The following is a 23,776-nucleotide window of genomic DNA, read 5'->3' as shown; positions in this document are numbered from 1 at the left end:
AAAATGGTTAAGACAAAATTAGAAACCTTATAAAAGGTTTCTGTTATTAGAAGATAATTACCCAGAAATCCTGACTCCAGGGCAATGCCAAATAAATTAAGAGCTAATAACCCAACTCACTTCAAAAGTACATACACTGGATTTTAAAATAAGTAGTGTGGTAATCCTTGACTTTGAAATTATTACTTGAAGACAGAATGGTTCTAGTTAAACTGTTGACCAGGTTCCTCTGTTGGTAATTATAGTCTTCTGACATTTGCTTCGACCCACAAGGTGGTTAGTCTTTAAAGTTGGTGTAAGATTTTAACTCCTGTGGTGCCACTTACCAGGATGTACATTTCTTGTTTTTTGAGATTTTGAGTCCTTAAAACTAAAAAATATTTCACTGCATCATTCAGCAATTCCACCCAGCAGGAATTCATAAAGCTGAATCCTTTATTTTTCTTAGGTTACATATCGTATCACTGTCCACTTTATAAGCCTCCATATACCCACGATAATTTTTCAGGAATTAATTTCTGTAAAGTCATTTCTGTTGGAATTTTGCTAGAGAGGAAAGGTTTCCTTAGAAAAACACAGAAGATTTTTTTTAAGAATAGTGATACATGTTCCACGAGGCCTGGTAGATTATGTATAACACACTAGGCAACAAACCAAAACCTTAAAAGACAATTTGCCTACAACAATGTATTTAACCATGTGGTCTTCAAAACTTCCTTAGCTTGATCTTTGGTTTAAAATGCCCTTTTCAAATACAAATCAAAACCACAATGAGATACCACCTCACACCAGTGAGAATGGGGAAAATTAACAAGGCAGGAAACAACAAATGTTGGAGAGGATGCAGAGAAAAGGGAACCCTCTTACACTGTTGGTGGGAATGTGAACTGGTGCAGCCACTCTGGAAAATTGTGTGGAGGTTCCTCAAAGAGTTAAAAATCGACCTGCCCTACGACCCAGCAATTGCACTGTTGGGGATTTACCCCAAAGATTCAGATGCAATGAAACGCCGGGACACCTGCACCCCGATGTTTCTATCAGCAATGGCCACAATAGCCAAACTGTGGAAGGAGCCTCGGTGTCCATCGAAAGATGAATGGATAAAGAAGATGTGGTTTATGTATACAATGGAATATTACTCAGCAATTAGAAACGACAAATACCCACCATTTGCTTCAACGTGGATGGAACTGGAGGGTATTATGCTGAGTGAAATAAGTCAATCGGAGAAGGACAAACAGTGTATGCTCTCATTCATTTGGGGAATATGAATAATAGTGAAAGGGAATATAAAGGAAGGGAAAAGAAATGTTGGGAAATATCAGGAAGGGAGACAGAACATAAAGACTCCTAACTCGGGGAAACGAACTAGGGGTGGTGGAAGGGGAGGAGGGCGGGTGTTGGAGGGGAATGGGTGACGGGCACTGAGGTGGACACTTGATGGGATGAGCACTGGGTGTTTTTCTGTATGTTGGTAAATTGAACACCAATAAAAATTAATTTAAAAAAAAAATAAAAATAAAATGCCCTTTTCTGGGACGCCTGGGTGGCTCAGTGGTTGAGCGTCTGCCTTTGGCTCCAGGCGTGATCCCAGAGTCCAGGGATCAAGTCCCGCATTGGGCTCCCCAGAGGGAGCCTGCTTCTCCCTCTGCCTGTGTCTCTGCCTCTCTCTCTGTGTCTCTCATGAATAAATAAAACATTAAGAAATAAAATTAAATATGTATGGGTAGTAGATTCAATAAAACACATGATACTTCAAAATAAAAACTCTTAAACTAGTAATTCTAAGCCCTATAAACTTAATTCCTACATACAACCACCTATTTCTACAAACTCTTCAGGGCTTCCTTTCTCCTTTGGTTTCAATGAGACATTTTTGAGGCCTTTTTGCTTCACTGTATGCAAATCAGGCAGTATAAGTGTCTTTTTTTTGTTTGTTTGACCGCCTTCACCAATCAAAAGTTTGATGCCTTTTTGATTCTAGTTTTGACTCTATAATTCCAAAGGATTCCCCACATTGCAAGGTAAATAAAATACAAATCTGTAAGGAACCTTTATTTTTGCATGCTTTTTCTAACTGGTTATCGCTAGTAAGTATCAGCAACACACACATGTTTATCATTTAACTGGTTACCTTGATAACCCTCCTCATTTGATTTGATTTTCCTGAACTTTTCTGACTTAAACATTCATTTAAATGACTAATGACTTATCTCTTCTTTGCCAATTCTTATACGCATGCTCACTCAAATGCACTCTTGCTCTCTCTTCTTACCACGTTGGCTAGAAATTCTTACAGACTATCACCAAAATTTCTTACTCTTCTTCCTGGATATACAGATAGACCACATCTCCCAGTCAATGGAATGTGAGCAAAAAAGGTGTCACAACCCAGCCTAACTCTTAAACTACTCCTATTCATTCTTTTTTTCTGAATCTTCCAACTAGACAGAAGCCAAGATGGCAGCAGCATCCACAATACTTTCTAGATCATCCCTAAATGATTCTGGATTACACACCCACTTATAATCCTCTCCTTTTTTTTTTTTCCTGAGTGGAAAAAAAAAAAAAAGAAAACATTTAGGTTGAGATTCCAAGGGTCTTTTCTAGAAGATGCATTCTCTTGCATTTAGGTCATTCTCAACAGAAGTATGTTTGTGTTTAGATTCAAACAGCTATTTACAAATCATGTTAAAGTCTTAGTATTCTATTCCTGTCTCATTAACAAATTTTACCAGGAATAAATAGTGAATTTAATGTTGGATTAAATTTGCTAATAATCACTTACTGTTTTTCACCTATTTTCATAAATTAAAAAACTTATTACTAGCTGTTTTCTGTTTTACTCTCTTCCTTTTTTTTATTTTTTTTATTTTTTTAATTTATTTATGACAGTCACACACACACACACACAGAGAGGCAGAGACACAGGCAGAGGGAGAAGCAGGCTCCATGCACCGGGAGACCGACGTGGGACTCGATCCCAGGTCTCCAGGATCGCGCCCTGGGCCAAAGGCAGGCGCCAAACCGCTGCACCACCCAGGGATCCCTCTCTTCCTGAGAGTTGTCATAGTTTTCTGGGTTCAATCTTTTCTTAAAACTTGATAGTACAAAAAGAAGAAAAAAGGAATGAAGGAAAAATGGGGAGAAAAGGGAAAAAAGAGAGAGGAGAGAAGGAAGACAAGTTGCTGTTAGAAGGATATCATTATAAAATTAAACGCATTAAATTATTTTTTTTTCCATTGATAGTACTTGCCAATAAAAATCACTTACAAAATGACCAAATAAGAAACCTCACTAAGGCAGGGAGCCTGATGCAGAACTTGATCCCAGGACCCTGGGATCATGACCTGAGCCAAAGGCAGACATTTAACCAACTGAGCCACCCCGCTGTCCCTGAAATGAGCTCTGAGTTTATTTTCATTTTTTCTTGTTTGATAATAAAATTACTTAAGGCTATGAATAATTTAGTTGTATCCAGATGTTTTTATGTGTAATAATCTTACTGTGCTATGTTACCTGTTCAAAATTGCAGGCTTCCTCTTTAAGATACTGTTTTAAAAACTTTTTGTGACCTGCAATTTTTCTCAACTTTTAATTTCTGGTTTTACGTCACTGTAGTCAGAAAATATGATCTGGAGCAGCCCAGGTAGCTCAGCAGTTTAGCGCCGCCTTCAGCCCAGGGCCTTATCCTGGAGACCCAGGATCGAGTCCCATGTCAGGCCCCCTGCATGGAGCCTGCTTCTTCCTCTGCCTGTGTCTCTGCCTCTCTCTCTCTCTTTCTGTGTCTCTCATGAATAAATAAAATCTTTAAAAAAACAAAACAAAAAAAAAAAAGAAAATACGATCTGTACTATTTCTACTCTGAGAAATTTGGTTTTCTTTGAGAGCCTAGAATATGCTCAGTTTTTATACACATTTCATGAACATTTAAAAAATGTATGTTCTATTTATAGGATAAATTTTTATTTACAGGCACTAAATTAAATTTACTGATATACTGTTCAGTTCTGTCACCACATACCCTGTAGGAGACCATCTCAGGTTCAACTAAACATGTAAGATCCCAAGATCACCATAAGCTTTCTTAGTATCAGTTTACTTAAAAGGCCATAGGGATGATAAGAGATCACAAAATGGTAATGTCAAAGGGGAATATGATAAATTTTGCAGAAATAACAACGTTGTGATCATAGTTGCATCTTTAGAATCCTATAAATTACAGTAGTAAATTAAGGACGATCAATACAGAGTTATCTCTGATACTAAAAAAATCAATTCTAATACATCACTAAATTAACAATTGAAAGATGTTCCCCTTTCATTCATGTTGTTATCAAAGCCAAATGACTACATAACATACATAACAAAGTATAACAAAATATTCAGGGGTATGCAACCAGTGTTCCTAAATTAGGAAGCAACAGCCTACTAGAAAGATCTAAACATGTTACTGCTCAGTAGTGCCTTTGATTCTACTACTTCCTTTCCAGAAATATCAATTCTCATGTTTTATCCATTCTGTGAGAGAATATACTATAAAACCAAACGTGCTATAATACATTGATCCAATTATATGTAGTTTTCAGGTGATACAGAAAATGGAAAAAGGATAAAGACAAACAGGAAAAATGAGATGAGATTTTCTTTTAAGGTTTTATTTATTTATTCATGAGAGACATAGAGAGAGGCAGAGGCACAGGCAGAGGGAGAAGCAGGCTTGCTTCAGGGAGCCCGATGCAGGACTCAATCACAGAACTCCGGGATCATGCCCTGAGCTGAAGGCAGACATGTGCCGTGAGATGAAATTTCTATTCACAATTTAAATGTCATCTTTGGATTAAGTTTTCTGAGTATCACTTATTTCTGGGATAGAAAAATGAATATCACAAGTGTAAGCTGCCCTATTATAGGAAACACCTGCTCTGTTACATCTTCTTACTGCTTCTTACTGCTTCAACTGCCTCTTTAGTTCCAAGAAGTAAGATCACCAAGGACATTTTATGAGAATCTCAAGTTTTTTTGATAAAAAGCTTTATAAGGTTAAGCTATCAGATGAAAGGTTAAAAAGTGCTATAAATAGGAAATGCTGAAGGGAACTTACAAAAGCAAGAAAATTTAGTGAGTCAGTGCTCTCAATCTATTTCAAAAGCTGGGATTATCATTTCATCAAACTGTAAATTATCAATAATTTATTAAAATGACAATATGATGAGGATGAATAGGGGAACAAAACCTTTCTATTGTGACCATCTGCTGATACAGCAAAATCATTGAAGAAACTGCAGTTATTTTAAGACCTGTGTTAACTTACTATTTCTGGGAAGGGAAATACTGTTCTATGGCTCCTTAACCTAAAGTTGCTGAAGTACTTGACATGATCTCATGCATGATTTAAACTAGATAATGTAGGGGCACCTGGGTGACTCAGTTGAGCGACCAACTCTTGATTTTGGTTCAGGTCATGATCTCAGGGTCATGAGACTAAGCCCTGCCTCAGAGCTCACATGGGCATGGAGCCTCCTTGGGATTCTCTCTCTCCTTTCCCCCTGTACCTGTTCTCACTCCCAGTCTCTGATCCTGTGTGCATGCAATCTCTCTCTCAAAACAAAACAAAAATAAAACAAAAACTCCCCAACAACCATTTATAACATGCATCTATAGCTGTTCAATTAAAAAAAAACAATTATGGGACTGCATCAAGATAAAACACTTCTGCATGGGGAAGGAAACAATCAACAAAACTAAAAGGCTACTTGTAGAATGGGAGAAGGTATTTGCAAATGACGTATCTGATAAAGGGTTAGTACCTAAAAAATATAAAGAGCTTATCAAACTCAACACCCAAAAAGCAAATAATCCAGTTAAGAAATGGGCAGAAGACACGAAGAGACGTTTTTCCAAAGAAGACATCCAGATGGCTAACAGAAACATGAAAAGATGCTCACAATCACTCATCATCAGGGAACTACAAATCAAAACCACGATGATACAACCTCACATGGGTCAGAATGGCTATAATTAACAACCCAGGAAACAACAGATGTTGGCAAGGATGTGGAGAAAAGGGAACCCTCTTACACTGTTGGTGAGAATGCAAGCTGGTACCACTGCTCTGGAAAACAGTATGGAGATTTCTCAAAAAGTTAAAAATAGAACTATCCTATGACCTAGTAATTGCACTACTAGGTATTTACCTAAAGGATACAAAAACACTGATTCAAAGGGACATGTGCACTCTGATATTTACAGCAGCATTATCAACAACAGATAAATTATGGAAAAATCCCAAATGTCCATCAACTGATGAATGGATAAAGAAGATGTAGTGTGTGTGTGTGTGTATATATATATATATATACACACACACACAATGGGCTATCACTCAGCCACTAAAATGAATGAAATCTTGCCACTTGCAACAATGTGAATAGAGCTAGAGTATATTATGCTTAGGAAATAAGTCAGTCAGGGAAAGACAAATACTTTATGATTTCACTCATATGTGGAATTTAAGAAGGAAAACAGATGAATACAGGGGAAGGGAAGGAAAAATAAAGATGAACATTGAGAGGGAGGCAAACCACAAGAGATGCTAAACTCTAGGATACCAACTGAGGGTTGCTGGAGGGGAGGTAGGTGGGGATGGGCTAGATGGGTGATGGCTATTAAGTAGGGCACTTGTGTTGACCACTGGTGTTATATTTGAGTCACTAAATTCTACTCCTGAAACCAGTATTACACTATATGTTAACTAACTAAAATTTAAATAAAAATTTGAAAAAAAAAAAGTTTTGCGGAATTGGACCACACAGATGGCAGCCTCTTAGGGATGATGAAAGGTAAAGACCAACAGAGAAGCTTCATGGTTAACAATTCTAAAGTTTGCAGAAGTGTACAAGGAGAAAGCCTATAGTAAAATAATGAATCCTATTATAAAACTGCCATTTTCCTAAGAGAAATATTATATAATTTATCCATAAAGTATGCTAAGGAATTATGATTCAATAATCTACACGGGTAACTTTAGTTTGAAGGAAAGAGAAGTAACAGCTGTTGGCAAACAGCATCTCTTCTACCCATGAAATGTTGATGTGACTATGAAAATGTGGACATAATATTTCTGGAATTGGGGATTTATACAAAATTCATATTCAAATGGTATCTGGAGATTTAAGGTCCATTGTCATGTATGCAGTCATAGCAGAAGAATAGGTTAGCAGAAGAATAGCAGAAGATGAGACCATACAGTCATTTTTTCTAGAGCACAAATCTGACCAGATCACCCCTGTGGTGACAATATATTGAAGTATCACTGACACATGTTACATTAGTTTCAAGTGTACAACAAAGTGATTTGCCAACTCTCTATGTTATGCTATGCTCATGAGTATAGCTGCGGTCTGCCACCATACAACACTACTTCAGTATCCCTGAATATTTTCCCCATGCTTACCTTTCATCCCCATGACTTTCATTCCATACCAGGCAGCCTGTATATCCCCTTCCCCTTCACCTAATTTTCCCATTCCCCCAACCTCTTCCGTGTAGCAACCATCAGTTTGTCCTCTGTATTTATGGGTCTGTTTCTGCTTTTGGTTTATCATCTATTTAGTTTTTTAGAATCCACAGATGAGTAAAATCATATGGTTACTTTACTTAGCATTATACCCCAAGGTCCATCCATGCTGTTGCAAATGGAAAGATCTCATTCTTTTTTGTAGCTGAGTTAATATTCAATTGCACATTCAAACGTGGATGGAACTGGAGGGTATTATGCTGAGTGAAGTCAGTCAATTGGAGAAGGACAAACATTATATGTTCTCATTCATTTGGGGAATATAAATAATATAAATAGTGAAAGGGAATATAAGGGAAGGGAGAAGAAATGTATGGGAAATATCAGAAAGGGAGACAGAACATAAAGACTCCTAACTCTGGGAAACGAACTAGGGGTGGTGGAAGGGGAGGAGGGTGGGGGGTGGGGGTGAATGGGTGATGGGCACTGAGGGGGGCACTTGACGGGATGAGCACTGGGTGTTATTCTGTATGTTGGTAAATTGAACACCAATAAAAAATAAATTTATTTTAAAAATTCCATTGTACATACATACACATCTTTATCAATTCATCTATTGATGGACATTTGGGTTGTTTCCATATCGTGTCTACTGTACATAATGCTGCAGTAAAAGGAGAGGTGCACATATCTTTCTGATTTAAAATTAATGTTTTCATTTTCTTTGGGTAAATACCCAGTAATGGAACTAATGGATCACATGCTATTTCTAGTTTTAATTTTTTGAGGAACCTCCATACTGTTTTTCCACAGTGATTGCACCAATTTACATTCTCACCAACAGTGTGGAAAGTTTTCTTTTTCTATACCATGTTCACCAACATTTGTTATCTCTTTTCATTCTAGTCATTCTGATAGCTGTGAGTGACTTCTCATTGTGGTTTTGCTTTGATGACAACTTTCTGATGGCTCCCTATTCCTACCAAACAAAATCCAAATTTCTAACTTTCTACAGCTGCCATAACTACCACAAATTTATTATTTTACAGTTCTATAGATTAGTAGGAGTCCAGAACAGTCTCACTGGACTAAAGTCAAGGTGTGTCAGCAGGGCTGCATTCCTTGCCAAAGGCTCTAGGGGAGAACCTGTTTTTTTGCCATTTCCAATAAACAGAGGCTATCTTCCTCTGTCTGTCTTCAAAGCAACAGCACATTGAGTCTTTCTGACATTGCATCACTTTGACCCTCTCTTCCACCTTTTTTTTTTAAAAAGATTTTATTTATTTATGAGAGAGAGAGAGAGAGAGAGAGAGAGAGAGAGAGAGAGAGAGACTGGGGCAGAGACACAGGCAGAATGAGAAGCAGGCTCCGTGCAGGGAGCCTAACGTGGGACTCCATCCCGGGTCTCCAGGATCACGCCCTGGGCTGAAGGCGGTGCTAAACCACTGAGCCACCCAGACTGCCCTCTCTTCCACTTTTAAACACTCTCACGATTACCTGGATCATCCCCCTTACACTCAATCATTTGATGAGCAACCTTAATTCCACTTTGCAATGTAACTAAACTTATCTGTAGGGGACACAGCATATTCATAGGACCCAGGGATTAGGACATGGACTTCTTTGGGAGAAGAAAGGGATTATTTTTTCCTACCACATTTATCATATGGCATACCACCAGGCCCTATACAACCCGACTGTTATTTGGCACACAGTAGGCAACGAAATAAATGTTTCTGAAGTAATGCTCCTCTCACTACCCAATATTCATTGAAATAAAATAAATTACTTGTTCTAAGTACCGGAGGATGTTTAGCAGCACCCTTGGCTCCTACCCATTGAATCAGAGTAGTACTTCTCAGCCATGCGACAATAAAAAGTGTCTTTAGACAAGGCTGTAAGTGCCCTTGGGGATGGAGGAACAACACTCAGTTGAGAACCCCTATTAAACATGGACCTATTGTTTGCATCAGAAGGAAATGTAGCTCCACTTAACTCACACAAGGACATAAAAGTCATTTTTATTATAATGGGTTAAGAAACTCATTAGTTTCTTCAATGCATTTTCTTGCAGCTCAGAAAAAAAGTGGAGGGGAAGAAATTAAGTTTAAGAGTTTAAGTTGAAACAAAGTCACAACACCTGGACAGTTTCTGTAACAAAATCTTTCCCTTTTTACATCAATTTTATTTTAAAGTGCTTTATTTCAAGGGCACAGCTCCCAAAAAATCATATGACTCATTAATATGATATTCCCATACATTATCACACATGAGATATAAATATAAAATTGTGCAGAGCACTATTAAAGTCTGTCACAGATCATTTCACCTTGCTCTTCAGGTTCATATAAAAACGAATTAAAATGGCTAGGATATAATGACAGCCAAACCATTTAATAAGTAAATTCCTTAGTTTAATAAATTCCCTTTCAGCAGAAGTAATTTTTATTTTTTAACATATCACTAGATACAGGAGAATTAAACTATTTTTAGGTGGTTTTAAATTAATGTAAAGGGACATGTTCTTTCCTCTGTTTGCTTCATATGACCCTGAATCGTGGTTTTGCACCTTAGCTTTTGATATAAGCCGTCTTTATCTCAGTTAGGCTGAGACCATAAAGAAACAATTGCTTTCAATGCGCTGTTTGAAAGAACAAGCTGGAGTGTTATTAGATTGATCTACAAAATACCCTTTTGAAAGGAAAATAAACCTGGAATTCTTAGCATTAAAATAGCCAAAATCTTATGCCTCTGATTTTCAAACAATACTATCTTTGGTGTTTTTCAATTAGCATTTCTCTCTCTCTCTCTTTTTATGATTTTACTTACTTAATAGAGAGAGAGAGAGAACATGCAGGGGGGAGGACGAGAAGGAAAAAGAGAAGCCGACTCCTCACTGAGCAGGGAGCCTGAAGCAGGACTTGATCCCAGGACCCGGGGATCTTGACCTGACCCAAAGCCAGACACTTAACTGAGTCACCCAGGTGCCCAGCATTATTCTCACTTTCAAATGAGATTTTTAAACAATTCTCTAGTAAGTGTTCAGTTTATCTTAAAAATTACACAATGACAAATCTGCAAGTAAAATAACCTCAGAAATATCATTAATGAGTATTAAAGTACACTTTAGGCTACAGTAATTAAAATAGGCAGGTCAATGGACTATAATGTGGAGTTCTGAAATAAATCTGGGCAAACCTGGCAGTGCGGTATCGGATAAAGGCAGCACTTCAAAAAGACAGGCTTCTGATTAGTTCTGTGAAAGAGGCTAGCCATATCTAAAACAAGCTGACACTCTACTTCACTCCTGTAGCAAAAAACAAATTCCACTTGGATTAAAACATTTAAATGAAACAAAAAGACCTGTAAAAACAAGAGAAATCGGGATCTTGAGTGTGGGGCAGCCATTCCCTGCACACCATAAAGCACCAGCTCGGAAAACTCACTGACCTAACAGAGACCTCTCCAAGAGCAGTGCAGGTCTGGACTGATCACACCCCAGAAGCTAACTGTTCATCTTTCAGAAGAGGAGTCTGACAAATGGGGGTGCAGGTGAGGAAACCCCCTGAGAGCAATAAGAGCACATCTGTGAAAGGAATCAGAAACACAATCTGCAAGGCTGTACTAGGACTCAGAAAACAAACTACCCTCAACTGTGATACACAAGACAAGTGATCTAAACCTGTACTCTTTAAACAGCTCATTTAGATCCATGTGTTCCAAGAGAGGACAACTGAGGAGCTGATCCAGTGGTACTGCAAGGTCTTGTGTGTTAAAATCAAGACCAGTTACTGCCTTTTTACAAATTCTGATGGTTTACAAATTCTGATCAACCCCTGACAAGATCATTCTGTGACTAACTCTAGCACTCTAAATCTGATAAAACCTCTCCATGATTTACCCACTGGGACATGACCCAAGTTCCACAAAGTGTGCACTTTCCTTTGCAATGAAAAGCTCATCAATTTAATTTTGTCTTGGTTTAAAAAACAAAAAGCAAAAAAACACTGAATGAAACACGGATGAAGAATTAAGAGCTCATTTCTGTATCTATGAAGAGCTTGTTCAGGTTTATTATTACTAAAGAACTACTCTGAACTAGGTGGCAGAGAATAATAACTGTTTTTTAATATTAATGAATTCTGTGGAGTCAAGTAAGGAAGGATGGTCTCTGCTCCATGATCTGTGGAGGAGAGTGACACTATCTTGGGGAATTATCTGCAGGGTCACTTATGTTATCTAGAGTGAATGGTGGCTGTTGTTTGGGACCTCAGCTGGGGAATAAGACCTACATTCTCCTCATGGACACATGGTACCCGGGTTCCAAGAACAAGTCTCCATAGGGAACAAGGTGGAAGCTCCATCTTATGATCTGACTCAGCAGTCATAAAGCATCATCAAGACTGACCAATTTCAAGGGCAAGAAATACAGGCCTAACTTCTGAATGAAAAAGAGTGTCAAAGTCACATTGTAAGAACAGGATGTGGAATGGAAGGTGTTGTTATGGCCATACTTGGAAAATACAATGTATCAGAGAACTCTTATTTTAAAGCAAAAGCAGGGGCACCTGGGTGGCTCAGTGGTTGAGTGTCTGCCTTTGGTTCAAGGCGTGATCCCGGGGTCCTGGGATCGAGTCCCACATCGGGCTCCCTGCAGGAAGTCTGCTTCTCTCTCTGTGTCCCTCATGAATAAATAAATAAAATCTTAAAAAAATAATAAAGCAAAAGCAAACAACCAAATAAAATTTCTAGTAGAAAAATGAGAGGGAAAAGGTAAGAACAAGTCATTCATCAAACAAAGGAATATAAAGGAACGACAAACGTGGAAAATGCTCAGCCTTGCTCATAATTAGCGAAGGTACATAAACAATAAGCTACTGCTTTGTAACTAGCATACTGTGCAGGGTATGGAATGACTCACACACCACCCGCGTGCACATTAGACTTCAACTGTTAGCTGTTTTCCTTGAAGGAAGAGGCTTGCTTTTGAGAAAATGTCTGTCAAATAATCTGTCAGCCATCCTTCCACGTTCAAACGGTGTTGCAGGAAAAAGACAGTTAATTCAGCTCACGACTCTATCGCAAAGTACTTTTCCCCAAGACAACCACTGTCACAAAGAACATGCCCATGGTGACATAGAGAATATTTAAGACAGGCGTACTCAAGAGTGGCAACTGAGTAAAACTGGTAATCTGTACTACTTCATCAAGGACGTGCCTAAATGAAACTGGCTTTAAAAAACAAAACCTGTTGAGTACATGGTAGTAAGAAACATGACGGCTACTAGCAGAGTTTGCTGCCATTGCCTTTATTGAGGCTCAAGAGCCAGCAGTTATACCTGCCTCCGCTGTTGCACCACCAGTGCAGAAGTCCACAGGATGAAAAGAAAAATAACAGCTTAGTACAGTAAACAGTATCATTATTCATAAGAGTGATTCACAGTATCAGTTATGGAACAGTAATAATACTCTTAAAAGGGTTTCAGGAACCCCTAGTTGTTTGTGAACTGTACTTTAAGAAGTGCTGCCCAACACATGCAGGCAATGGAGATCCATCCAATGGAATGTCATCAAATGCAGCTATTAAAGGAAATGATGCAAATGTAAAGGCACGCACAGGGAAGTATGCCCAGGTATCTACTATATTTAAATATGACCAAGGAGCATAATAGAATGGAGAGCATTTCTTACTTAGCAACTACATACAAATGTTTATATGATGTAAATAAAATCTTTGGAAAGAAACATCACATTACAAAAGGCTGCCTTTGGGAAAGGGTATTTCCTATCATGTAATTAATTCTGTGGGTTTTAAAACAATATGTTACTTTTATAATTTAACAAAAAAGATCTTCAAAATAGGAACTTGCTACAAAGAACAATCCTTTGAAAAGGCTTCTTAATTTTGCCTCCCTCAAGATAGGCCCCTTAAAAAAAGCAGAAGGGAAAAAGGAATAAAAGAAAGTCTAATGTTCACTGTAATGTTACTTAAGTTACTGAAAATATATTCTCCCAATGAGGCCATATTCTTCATATATAAAGACGAAGACTTTCTTTAACGTGGAGTCAGTACCACCATGCCCAAGTTTCCAAATGAACAGAGGCAAAGTTCCTTAATTCTTCCCGATTAAGGTTCTAAGTAACAAGTCAGATAAATAAATTCAATTCAAGAAGTAATGAGGTTGCCTGCTTTCTAAAACTCAACAACAATATTGAGGTCAGCAAGCAATTAATCTGAGGTCTCAATCAAAAACAGAAACTCAGGAATCATCACTTTATTTAGTTTCAAGGGCATTTTCAAAGGAATTTTCTTTTCCAGTATCTTTTGATTACGATTATGTAGCCTACTGTGAAAGACCTTAACCTCGGGATCTCAAACTATTTTTTGATTAACATTTTAGCTTGATCACAGGAAGAACTGCTTTCTCAGGAGGATGCTTGGTTATCAATTTGTATCTTTATTACATCTCAGTTGGATTATTTCAATTCACTGTTTCCCATCCTCTTAGACTGTTTTAATGTCACTTGCAAAGTCTGCAGTTTTTAAGAGCTGAATTACCCATTAAAACAGTGTATTTCTAAGATTTGGTAAGTTTAACATCGATTTTGAGAGTCTCATTTATAAGAAAAGCTATGTTCAATCTACAACTTTGAAATATTCACTTTATACACACACACACACACACACACACACACACACACAGTCAGCCTTAAGTCATGTGTCTTATGACAACCGTTTTTACATTTCAGTATCATTTGGAAAAGAAGATAAGGATGCATTAACAACAGTATTAAAAGGTAGTTGAACTTAGGGAACATAGACTCAGGGCAAAGCATACATAAAAACAAGTAAATACTCTCAGGAAACTGACTTTGTAATAAACTAATGGTATTAAAATATATTAAAGAATATGTATACATTACTGATGGACACACATCCGAAGACAGGTCCTGTAGGTACACATAATCACTAGTGGAGGAAATATTAATTATAACGATCAATGTTTTGCACATGGTGAGCATACAAAAATGTTGAATAAATACAAAAGACAAATATATTTTGAAGATGCTACTCTTGCTACTGTGTTAAGACGTTCTCTTCAACACTGGATTTAACTGGCAAGTTGATTATGATGTTGGTTGGTATAGTCTCGATTCTTGTGCTTGGTGTTCTCTGAGCTTCTTAGACCTGTGAGCTCAGAGTTGTCATTAAATTTGGAAGAAATGTGGCCGTTATATCTTCAAATATTTCTTTTGTTCTCCCTTTTCTCATTTGGGGACTTGAACTACTAGTACCTTAGGCTGCTTGAAGATGTCCTACATAGTTTACACCTCCATCTGTCTTTTTTTCTATTTCATTTTGGAAAGTTTCTAACTTCTGTGTCTTCAAAATTCACTAATCTTTTGTCCCACAATACTTATCTACATTAACCCCACCAGACATTATAGATTTTAATTCTTACAGGTTCATTTCAGTCTTTTTAAAGTATCCTCAACATCTCTATTTAACATATACTCCATCTCTCTTCTAACTTCTCAACACAGAGAACAGTTACAAAAACAGTTTTAATCATCTTTTCCCCAACATTTCTACCATATGATCTATTCTTGAGTAGTTACAATTGATTGATTTCCCCCTCTCAGTATGGATATCTTCTAGTTTCCCTGCATGCCTTTAGGTCTTTATTGAATGCCAGGCATTATACATTTTGCCCTGTTACTGCAAATTTTTCTAAGACTATAGTCTTGAGTTTTGATCTAGGACATGGTTACACTGGTTGGAAACAGTTTGATCTTTTTAGATTTTTGCTTTAACCTTTCTTTGGTAGAATCAGAGCAATAGCTCATCTGGGGATAATTTTGTACCAGCACTGACATACACTTCTGAATCCTCTACCTAACACCCTATCATTTTTGAGGTTTCCATTCTGACAACAGGATCTATTCCTGTGTCTGTAAGTTCCCCCAACAGTCCTTCCTGGAGGTTCTTCCCCGGGCCGTGGGTAACTTCTACACTTGTGTGTGCTGATCAGTACTAAAGACTAAAAACTAAAGACTCACAAGGGACCTTCTAAAGATCTGGCAAGTTATAAAGGGGCTGCTCCCTCTTCTCTGATAACTTGAGCCTCTTTGGTATCCTCAGACTGCCAGTTCCATCTCCTCAAATCAAAGAGACTACTGGACTCCCTGGGTTACTCCCTGGAACTCTCTCCAGGAAATAAACTGTGACAGTCAGATGGCTCATGAGGTTTATTTTCTGTTTCTCATAGATCATTATTCTTCTAATTCTGGTTTCCCATATCTTTAAAATATTTTGCTTCATATGTTTATTTTGTCTTGTTTTCTTTTTACTTATTATTTCACATGGAAGAATAATTTCAATGCCTATTATTTCCATCTTTGTAAGAAACAACTCCAATTTAACAAATTTAGAGTCTCAGGACGCCTGGGTGGCTCAGCAGTTGAGCATCTGCCTTCAGCTCAGGGTGTGATCCTGGGGTCCAGGGATCAAGTCTCACACTGGACTCCCTGCAGGGAGTCTGTTTCTTCCTCTGCCTCTCATGAATAAATAAATAAATCTTAAAAAAAAAATTTAGAGTCTCCAAAACAAAGGAAATTACATCTGTCTAAAGCATTCATGATACAGGGAAAGGCTTCTCTCTTTAATCTCCCCTCACACCTCATCTTCAAACTGTACACATTCAGTTCACACCAGCATCCTACCTGACACATAGCTCAATGACCGCATGCTGAATGGATACTTTCATTTAATGGTTCAAGAAACTAGAAAAATGTGAATTAACCTGAGAGTCATCCTCTTACTTTTTAGGCCCCTGAGAAGCAAACTGGAAAGGAATCTTTGGAAACACTAGCATGCTAAAAACACACACTCTTGCTATGGAAGCCACAAAAGATAGATAATAATAATTCTCAGGTGAATTGGGGGGTGGGGGGTGAAGGCAACAAGTACAACCTCAAGGTTCTCTAACCTTTGGGCACTAGCCCATTGTCTCCCTGAGCCCGCAGGTGCAATTTTACTATTTCTCTCAGCCAGTCTACGTGTCATTTGGCTGGCGGCAAGGGAAACACTTAAGTAACTGGCTAGACTTAAAAACAGTTTGGTTCTAAGTGCTTTAAGGTTTGCTCACTACTCGAGACACATAAAGCCTATAGGCCAAGTAAAGCCAAGTGAAGGAAAATTAGTCAGGATGGGGAGAGAGCACATACCTATGTGTGTGAAAAAAATCAAAAGATCTACATCTAAATCCTGCAGGAGAAAGTACTATAAAAGTCGAGAGATTACTTTCAATTACTCTTTAATTAGCCTAAGAAATCTTATAAAAGGTATATATAACCTCTTCCCCAAAATGTACATTCTCACCCAAACCTGCATACAATCTCATTGGTGTTTCTCAAACTGCTCCAGAAGTCAATTCACAGGCAGAATGTCAGGCTAAGAATTTCTGCCTAAATAAATGGAATATTGGTCCTAAAATTTACTTTCTCCTCCAGCTCCTGAATTAACAGTTCTGAAACGAGGGTCCATGGATGCTCCCAAACCCAAATGTGCACTTGACATTTTCTCAAGTCTTTATTTATACATTGTTATTAGAAGAACCTTATTTTTAGGCATTGATACTCACATACACTGAAACATTTTTTTCTGAGAATAGGTATGATATAAACACAGAAAACGTCCTAAAAATCTCCAGTTTCAAAAAAAAATCTCTAGTTTCTATGTATCATATAATTTGTGGTAGACTTATGCTAATTACTTATGCCAAATATACTAACTGATTGCTATTCACTCAAAACATTGATTACAAGTTACAAAATAAATTTTTACAAGAAAGGTGTCCTTTAGGGTGTATTGTCAAGGCAATAAAAATCTTGAAGACTAAAATCCACATGAACAACTTCACTGAATAATCAGGTTAATAGTTAATAGAGTGTTTTCTTGATTTTATATATAGACCACCAATATGATGGACCACAAGACACAGAATACACAGTTCCTGCTAGGACTAATTAGCTACAAAGTCAATTAGGAAAACTGTGTCTGTGTGGCACTACAGCTATTTTCCCACTGGTACTAATAAGCTGCAAGATGAGGAAAGAGGTAGTAGATTATAGATCTAGATTTGTTTCAAGAATGAAAAGAGGAGAGGACTCTGTGATCTTAAGGCAGAGGGAAACAGATCCAATGACACAACACTCATCAAGGTGAATATAGCCGTCCAAGGACCCAAATAAAACAGGGGTATATTTTGAGAGTGAATCTTTTCAAATGAAAGGTAAAACAGAAAAAAATTTCAGTTATTTGCTTTTATATACTATTGGCTAACCGATTTTCTTAAGGTGTTTTAAATATGACAAATTAAAGAGAATGCCATAGCTAAAGAAACATTAATATGAAAAAAAATAAAAATAATAATTAAAAAAAGAAACATTAATACGTAATACAACAAATGTTTACTCAACAAAGCTTTACTGAAATATACAAAAATGTACATACATACATATCCAAAGATAAGTGACACATGGTGCCCAATTTCAGGGAGATCACAGATTTGAGTTACAAGGTTATATAAGGTGGTATGGGCAGTTGAGACATAGAGAGAAGATGCTACATAAGTCCAGGAGAGACAACGATTATTTCTGTAACTAGGCATGGGTGGGAAGGGTGATCAGTGAGTGGTCATGAGGAAAATAGTAAATAAATAAGCTGAGCAAAAGGAAAGAAGGTGAAGGGGCTACTCTACATGTAAGGACTCATCTGAGTGCTGTACCAGAGGCAAGAAACATGTAACATGTACAGAGACAAGTCAACTGGTTTAGGAGACAGAGTGGAGAAAAGGAAGACAGGGTTCATTCAAAAGGATGGATGGAATGACAGTGCAGAAATCTATACAATACTGTCAGGGAGTTTAATTCCTATTATAGTGGTTCACAACCCTGACTGGACACCAAAATAACATGTGAAGCTTTTTTTTTTTTTTTAACATATGTAAGCCTGATTTCGGTCCACAAATTTAGTAGGTCTAACATAGGGAGGCAAAGGCTATGTTTTGCTCAAAGATAATAGCACCAGAAAAACAAGAAAATCTAAGTTAAAAGATGGGAAAGTTTGTGAAAGTAAGTTTTTACAAAGACCATAAAAATAAGAATAATTATGGGGCTCCAAATAAAGGTACAAAACACAATTTCCAGGAGACACGGGATGGTTAGTAAGGAAGAAGAAGAGGCTGTGATGACAGAGAAATGTCAAGTTCAGGATTTTGGATGAGGATCAGTTCTAAATAAGGATGAGGCCAAGATGTAGCAAGAAAGTAGAGGTGAAAAATATAATGGAACTGGGCACAGCAAGAAAAAGCAACAAAGTTCTCTAAAGTCATAACCAGCATGACAATGCACACAAGCTGAATAAGAAAGAATATTTTCAACAATTCCGTATCTACCCTGACTACTGAATGTAATAGGGCAAGGATTCTCAAAAGGCAGTTCAGAAACTACCAAAGGACTAATTTCATAATATTATCTGAAGAATAAAAATGTCTTTTGTAGGTGAATTTCAAGATTGCTGTTAATTAACTAAGAAAAACACAAAGCCTTATTAGTGATGGCCAAATAGAATTCTTAATACTAGCTCTGTTGAGTCTTTCTAGAGGCAAATAAGAACAGGTAAAACAATCATCCCACTGGTTCTCAGTGATCAAAATCATGCTGGGAAAATTTATAACTTCCTAATTCAACCACCAATACAGGGTGCCCTGCTAACATTACATTCTGATTGAACATTTTTAGAACAATATTACAGAACATTTTCAAATGATAACAAGGTAACTTTCCCTCTGACAATGTATTCTCAAGTCTACTAAGTAAAAGCCTAAGGAAAGCTGATTTTAATAGGCAAGTAAAAGTTCTCAAGAGTTGATGACAGGAGCAGCTAGGGGAGGAGGAAACGGGAGGCAAGAGGAAGTGAAGGCTAAGGCAGTCTATCTCCTCTCAACAAGAGGGAAAAGTGGTTAGCTACCTATAGGCTCTGATTTTCAGACAATTCCATTCCCACACTGCCGTACTCCTATCCCTCTCTGATCCAGTGCTGTATTTGGCATTAGTAGCACAAGAGACAACACTCACTCAAAGGCAATAAACAAGACATGCTCAGAATTTATTACACTTGACCATGAGACTTAGGATCTGGTTATGAATTTATCATATTAAATGTAACTCAACCTAAAATGCAATTAATCTGTTTAGATGTGCTACAGCCAAAGCAGAAGACTGTGATGTTAGGTTTGCTATGTCCTGTCACCTACAGATAGTTGGTTCCATCCAAAATTTAGCTTAGATAGGCTGTAGATTCTGTTTGACCTATATAAGGGACAAGTTAAAATTTAAAACCCTTGCTAGCTAGTCACATAAATACTTGAGTCTACTGAAAGCTAAATATTAGATTACAAATCAGTAAATACTCACCTGCAGATCTCACTCAGCAAATACAACTTAAAGTACATGTTAAAATGATATTTTCATTGGTTTGTAATATAGCATAAATGTTCTCAATTCTAATCTACCTCTTGAAAGAGATAATGGGAAGTTGAAAAATGAAAAATAATAGCTCATATTGTTGGACTAGACATAAAAGATAGCTCTCAATTTTTCTTTTAAAATAAATTAAGATATATTCCCATATGTGTACATAAAAGATGAAAAATAAATTCACTTCAAGTACAAATCATCTTGAAAACTGTTAACAGTTCCCAAAATGATTTTTCTCTAGAAAAAAACTAATCAAACAGAAGGCTTGCAAAGGTCTATAACACAAAGGAAAAAAAGAGAAAAAAGTTATTGTCAATGAAGCAAGGGCTATATTCATAAACTGAATTATTAAAACAGTAAAAATATATTTCTAGGAACACTGTATATAAAACTTCCAAGTTTCATGAATATGCTACAAATTTAAAACTAATATGGTATTTATTACTTACTCTAAATCTTCATAAACTTGATAATAAATATTAGACATAATTATACATAAATAATTTCTTTGGACTATAAGCTCCGTTCACTGCCATATCCTCAATTTCAAAAATAGTGTATCATGTAGTAAGCATTCAATAAGTACATAAAAAACATAAAATAATACTTACAATAAATACCCAATGTTACTCACAAAATAATGACCGTCTTTGTGAATTATCATTAATGTTCTCCCTGAAATTGATCTCTCTCAATGGGCATTCCTCAAGCTCTAGCTCTTGATTAAAGTTTTTTCAATAACTGCAAAGTATATTTAACTGTTAAAGTAAAGTAAATGGACAAATTAACAAACCATTAGTTTCCAAGCCATGCTTATCACAGGGACACGACAAATTACACTTAACTTTACAGATCTAATTCCAATTTCAGTGACTTATGGTTGTTGAGCTATGTTTTTAGCTGGTATATCTTTCCCGCAAACATGGTAGTTCCCATTCACTGTGCAGTTTCAGCAAAATGGTGTGTGGGATTTCTCAAAACATTTTAGAAAAACTATAGAAATTTTAGAAATTAAAATCATAAAGAATGGGTCAGACTGGGAGTCAAGAAAGCTCAGTTCTCATTTTGTTCTTTCCCAAAATCCGTAACTCTGGAGTAAGAGGGAACTTCTCTGTGCCTTGGTTTCCTCATCAGTATCTGGCCATAAAACTGTTACAGGGGTTAATAAGACTCTAAAAAAAAAACCCTTTGAAAAAAGGATAATGTTTATTATGTAGCTATTATTACTTCAAAGTCCTGTAAAATGATGATGTTTGGATAGACCATTACTTGTGTTATGCTCCACTAGCACAGGTAAATGAGAAGTTAGTGTACTTTTGTTTTTAAAGATTTATTTATTTTAAAGAGAGAGCAAGGGATTGAGTGTAGCTGGGGTGGGAGGAGGGGGGCAGCGAAGGAGAAAGAATCTCAAGCAGACTCCATGCTGAGCACAGAGTTTGACGCAGGGCTCAATCCCATGATTCTCAGGTCACGAACTAAGCCAAAAAATCAAGAGTCAGACACTTAACCAACTGCAGCACCCAGGCACCCCAAAGTTAGATAGTTTTAATAATGTTTAAGCTTATATACTGACATTACCAACTAAAGCATCTAGTAAGTATATATGAAAGAAGCAGATCACCAGAACATTTCTGGGGCTTGAACTGAAAAAATTTGACTTAAAAGTAGATCAGAAATACCTCATTAACATAGTTTTACCTACTATATCAAATGTTTTATTAATAATGCTTTCTTAGCCAGTAACATCAAGTTGCCAGAAAGTATTAATAGGCTCAAAAACTTTTATCTGGAAAATATATCTATCATAAATGTCTCATAAGTCACATGTCACAAGAAAGAAATTATAAGCAACTTAAAATGTTAATGTATTAGCTTAATTCTTTATGGAAGAGGTCACACAATTACCATTTTACTCCTGGAGCAAAGTGGACAGGGAAAGACCTTAGAAATGAAATGAAATGCTTCAGCTGCAATGGACCTTCCATTAGTTCCCCCCAAATAAGCAGTATAAATAGGAGCAGGATCAGAGAGACCAAGATCAAGACGTGTGGAAAGCTGAATAGCTTTCCTGAATGGAAATTTCATCCTTATTTTAAAACAAACTATGAGAATGCTCATAAATACATAAACCAAAGTCACCTGGCACATGCAAATCATCCACTTTTCTGAATTACAATCACTGCTGCTATCCTCTGCTAAGCAGCTACTGAAATGCAGACACCACATTTTAGGGACTTGAAGACAACTACAGCAGTAAGTAAATCAAACTTTTAATTATGTAATTGGGGAACTAGAAAAGTAGTTTTTTTCTTCCTTGTAAGTAAACATTTTCATTTTAAAATGAAAAACCCGGGATCCCTGGGTGGCGCAGCGGTTTGGCGCCTGCCTTTGGCCCGGGGCGCGATCCTGGAGACCCGGGATCGAATCCCACATCAGGCTCCCGGTGCATGGAGCCTGCTTCTCCCTCTGCCTGTGTCTCTGCCTCTCTCTCTCTCTCTGTGACTATCATAAATAAATAAAAATTAAAAAAATAATAATAATAAAATAAAATGAAAAACCCTTTGACACTAGATTGCTTTTTCTTTTAAACAATAGTTCATAATTATCTACCAGCAAACAATTGCCCCTCTGAAATTACAACCAGGACACACCTAGATAGTTCTCAAAAAAAAATTCTAATGTTTAAGACAGCACAGTTAAACAATGATATAATTATTTAAAAAAAAAAAAAAGCCCATATTATTTATACTGGTAACCCTGAAGATCCAGTGAAATTAATAGTTATGTTACTGAAAAGTTACTGAAAAATTATCATGGTATTCATACTTATTCAAGGCTGAGGTGTAATCGGCATCAGACTAAGATTTAATTAAATCTAAGGCCTGGAAATCTTAGTAGAGATAATAGTATCAGTCTAGATCAGAAAGCTACTGTGATGACTAAATTCAAATAAAACCAATCACTGGAAAAAATAATGGTTATTCTGTAAATTAATATTGCCCATGATTGGAACAAGATTAATAAAATAACCAACTCTCAATCTGTATTTAAAATGACAAAACTGAATAAAGGAACTTTAAGTGTTATTTCTGAAACTATGCTCTGACACTGCTCTTTAAAGTAATATTTCACTTACTTTCGAAATCCAGTTAGGAGTAAAATTAATACTATAGGACATTACTGAGGATTCTATATAGGATGAAAAATAGATTTGAGTAGATGAACTGGCTAAGGGCTGATCGAGCAGACGAGATGACATGAATAAAGTATGTATAAAAGCTGAGGAATGAATAGAAGCAGAATACCTGTTACTCATTTACAAGTTTAGAATATTATGAAGGAAGACATTTTATATTTTTTCTGTAACATCAATTATATATTCAATGCTTAAAAAAGTGGAAGTGAGGAAAGAGAAAACTGTTAGGCTATACTGAAATGCTATCATCACTCCGGGAAAATGCCAAGGAAAATGCATTAAATTGTCGCCCAGTTTAAAAGAAGGCAGACGGAGCAGCGCAGTCTCAGGTCCACCCGAGGCCAAATGAAACACCGTGGGTCAGTGTGGCAAATTCACGGAGGGAGTATCATGAGCAGACTGAAACAACGATCACCCGTGATTACTAGGTGTTCAGCAGTATCCCATGGCCATCGTATACATGGACTGACTTACTCCACCTTTGAGGGATATTACTGTTGTCCCCAAGTACAAGCAGG

The 23,776-nt window shown here is 36.9% G+C and overlaps 1 protein-coding gene across 1 annotated transcript in view; it reads right to left on the bottom strand.

Moving 5' to 3' along the window:
- Positions 1-23,776, bottom strand: part of IPO11 (importin 11) — a 205,287-nt gene that overhangs the window by 6,627 nt on the left and 174,884 nt on the right. The window lies entirely within an intron of this gene.

Source organism: Vulpes lagopus, chromosome 8 (assembly GCF_018345385.1).
Source record: "Vulpes lagopus strain Blue_001 chromosome 8, ASM1834538v1, whole genome shotgun sequence".
Classification (NCBI taxonomy): domain Eukaryota; kingdom Metazoa; phylum Chordata; class Mammalia; order Carnivora; family Canidae; genus Vulpes; species Vulpes lagopus.
The sequence above is the reverse complement of the archived record's forward strand: the minus strand, read 5'-3'. Positions and strand labels throughout refer to the sequence as shown.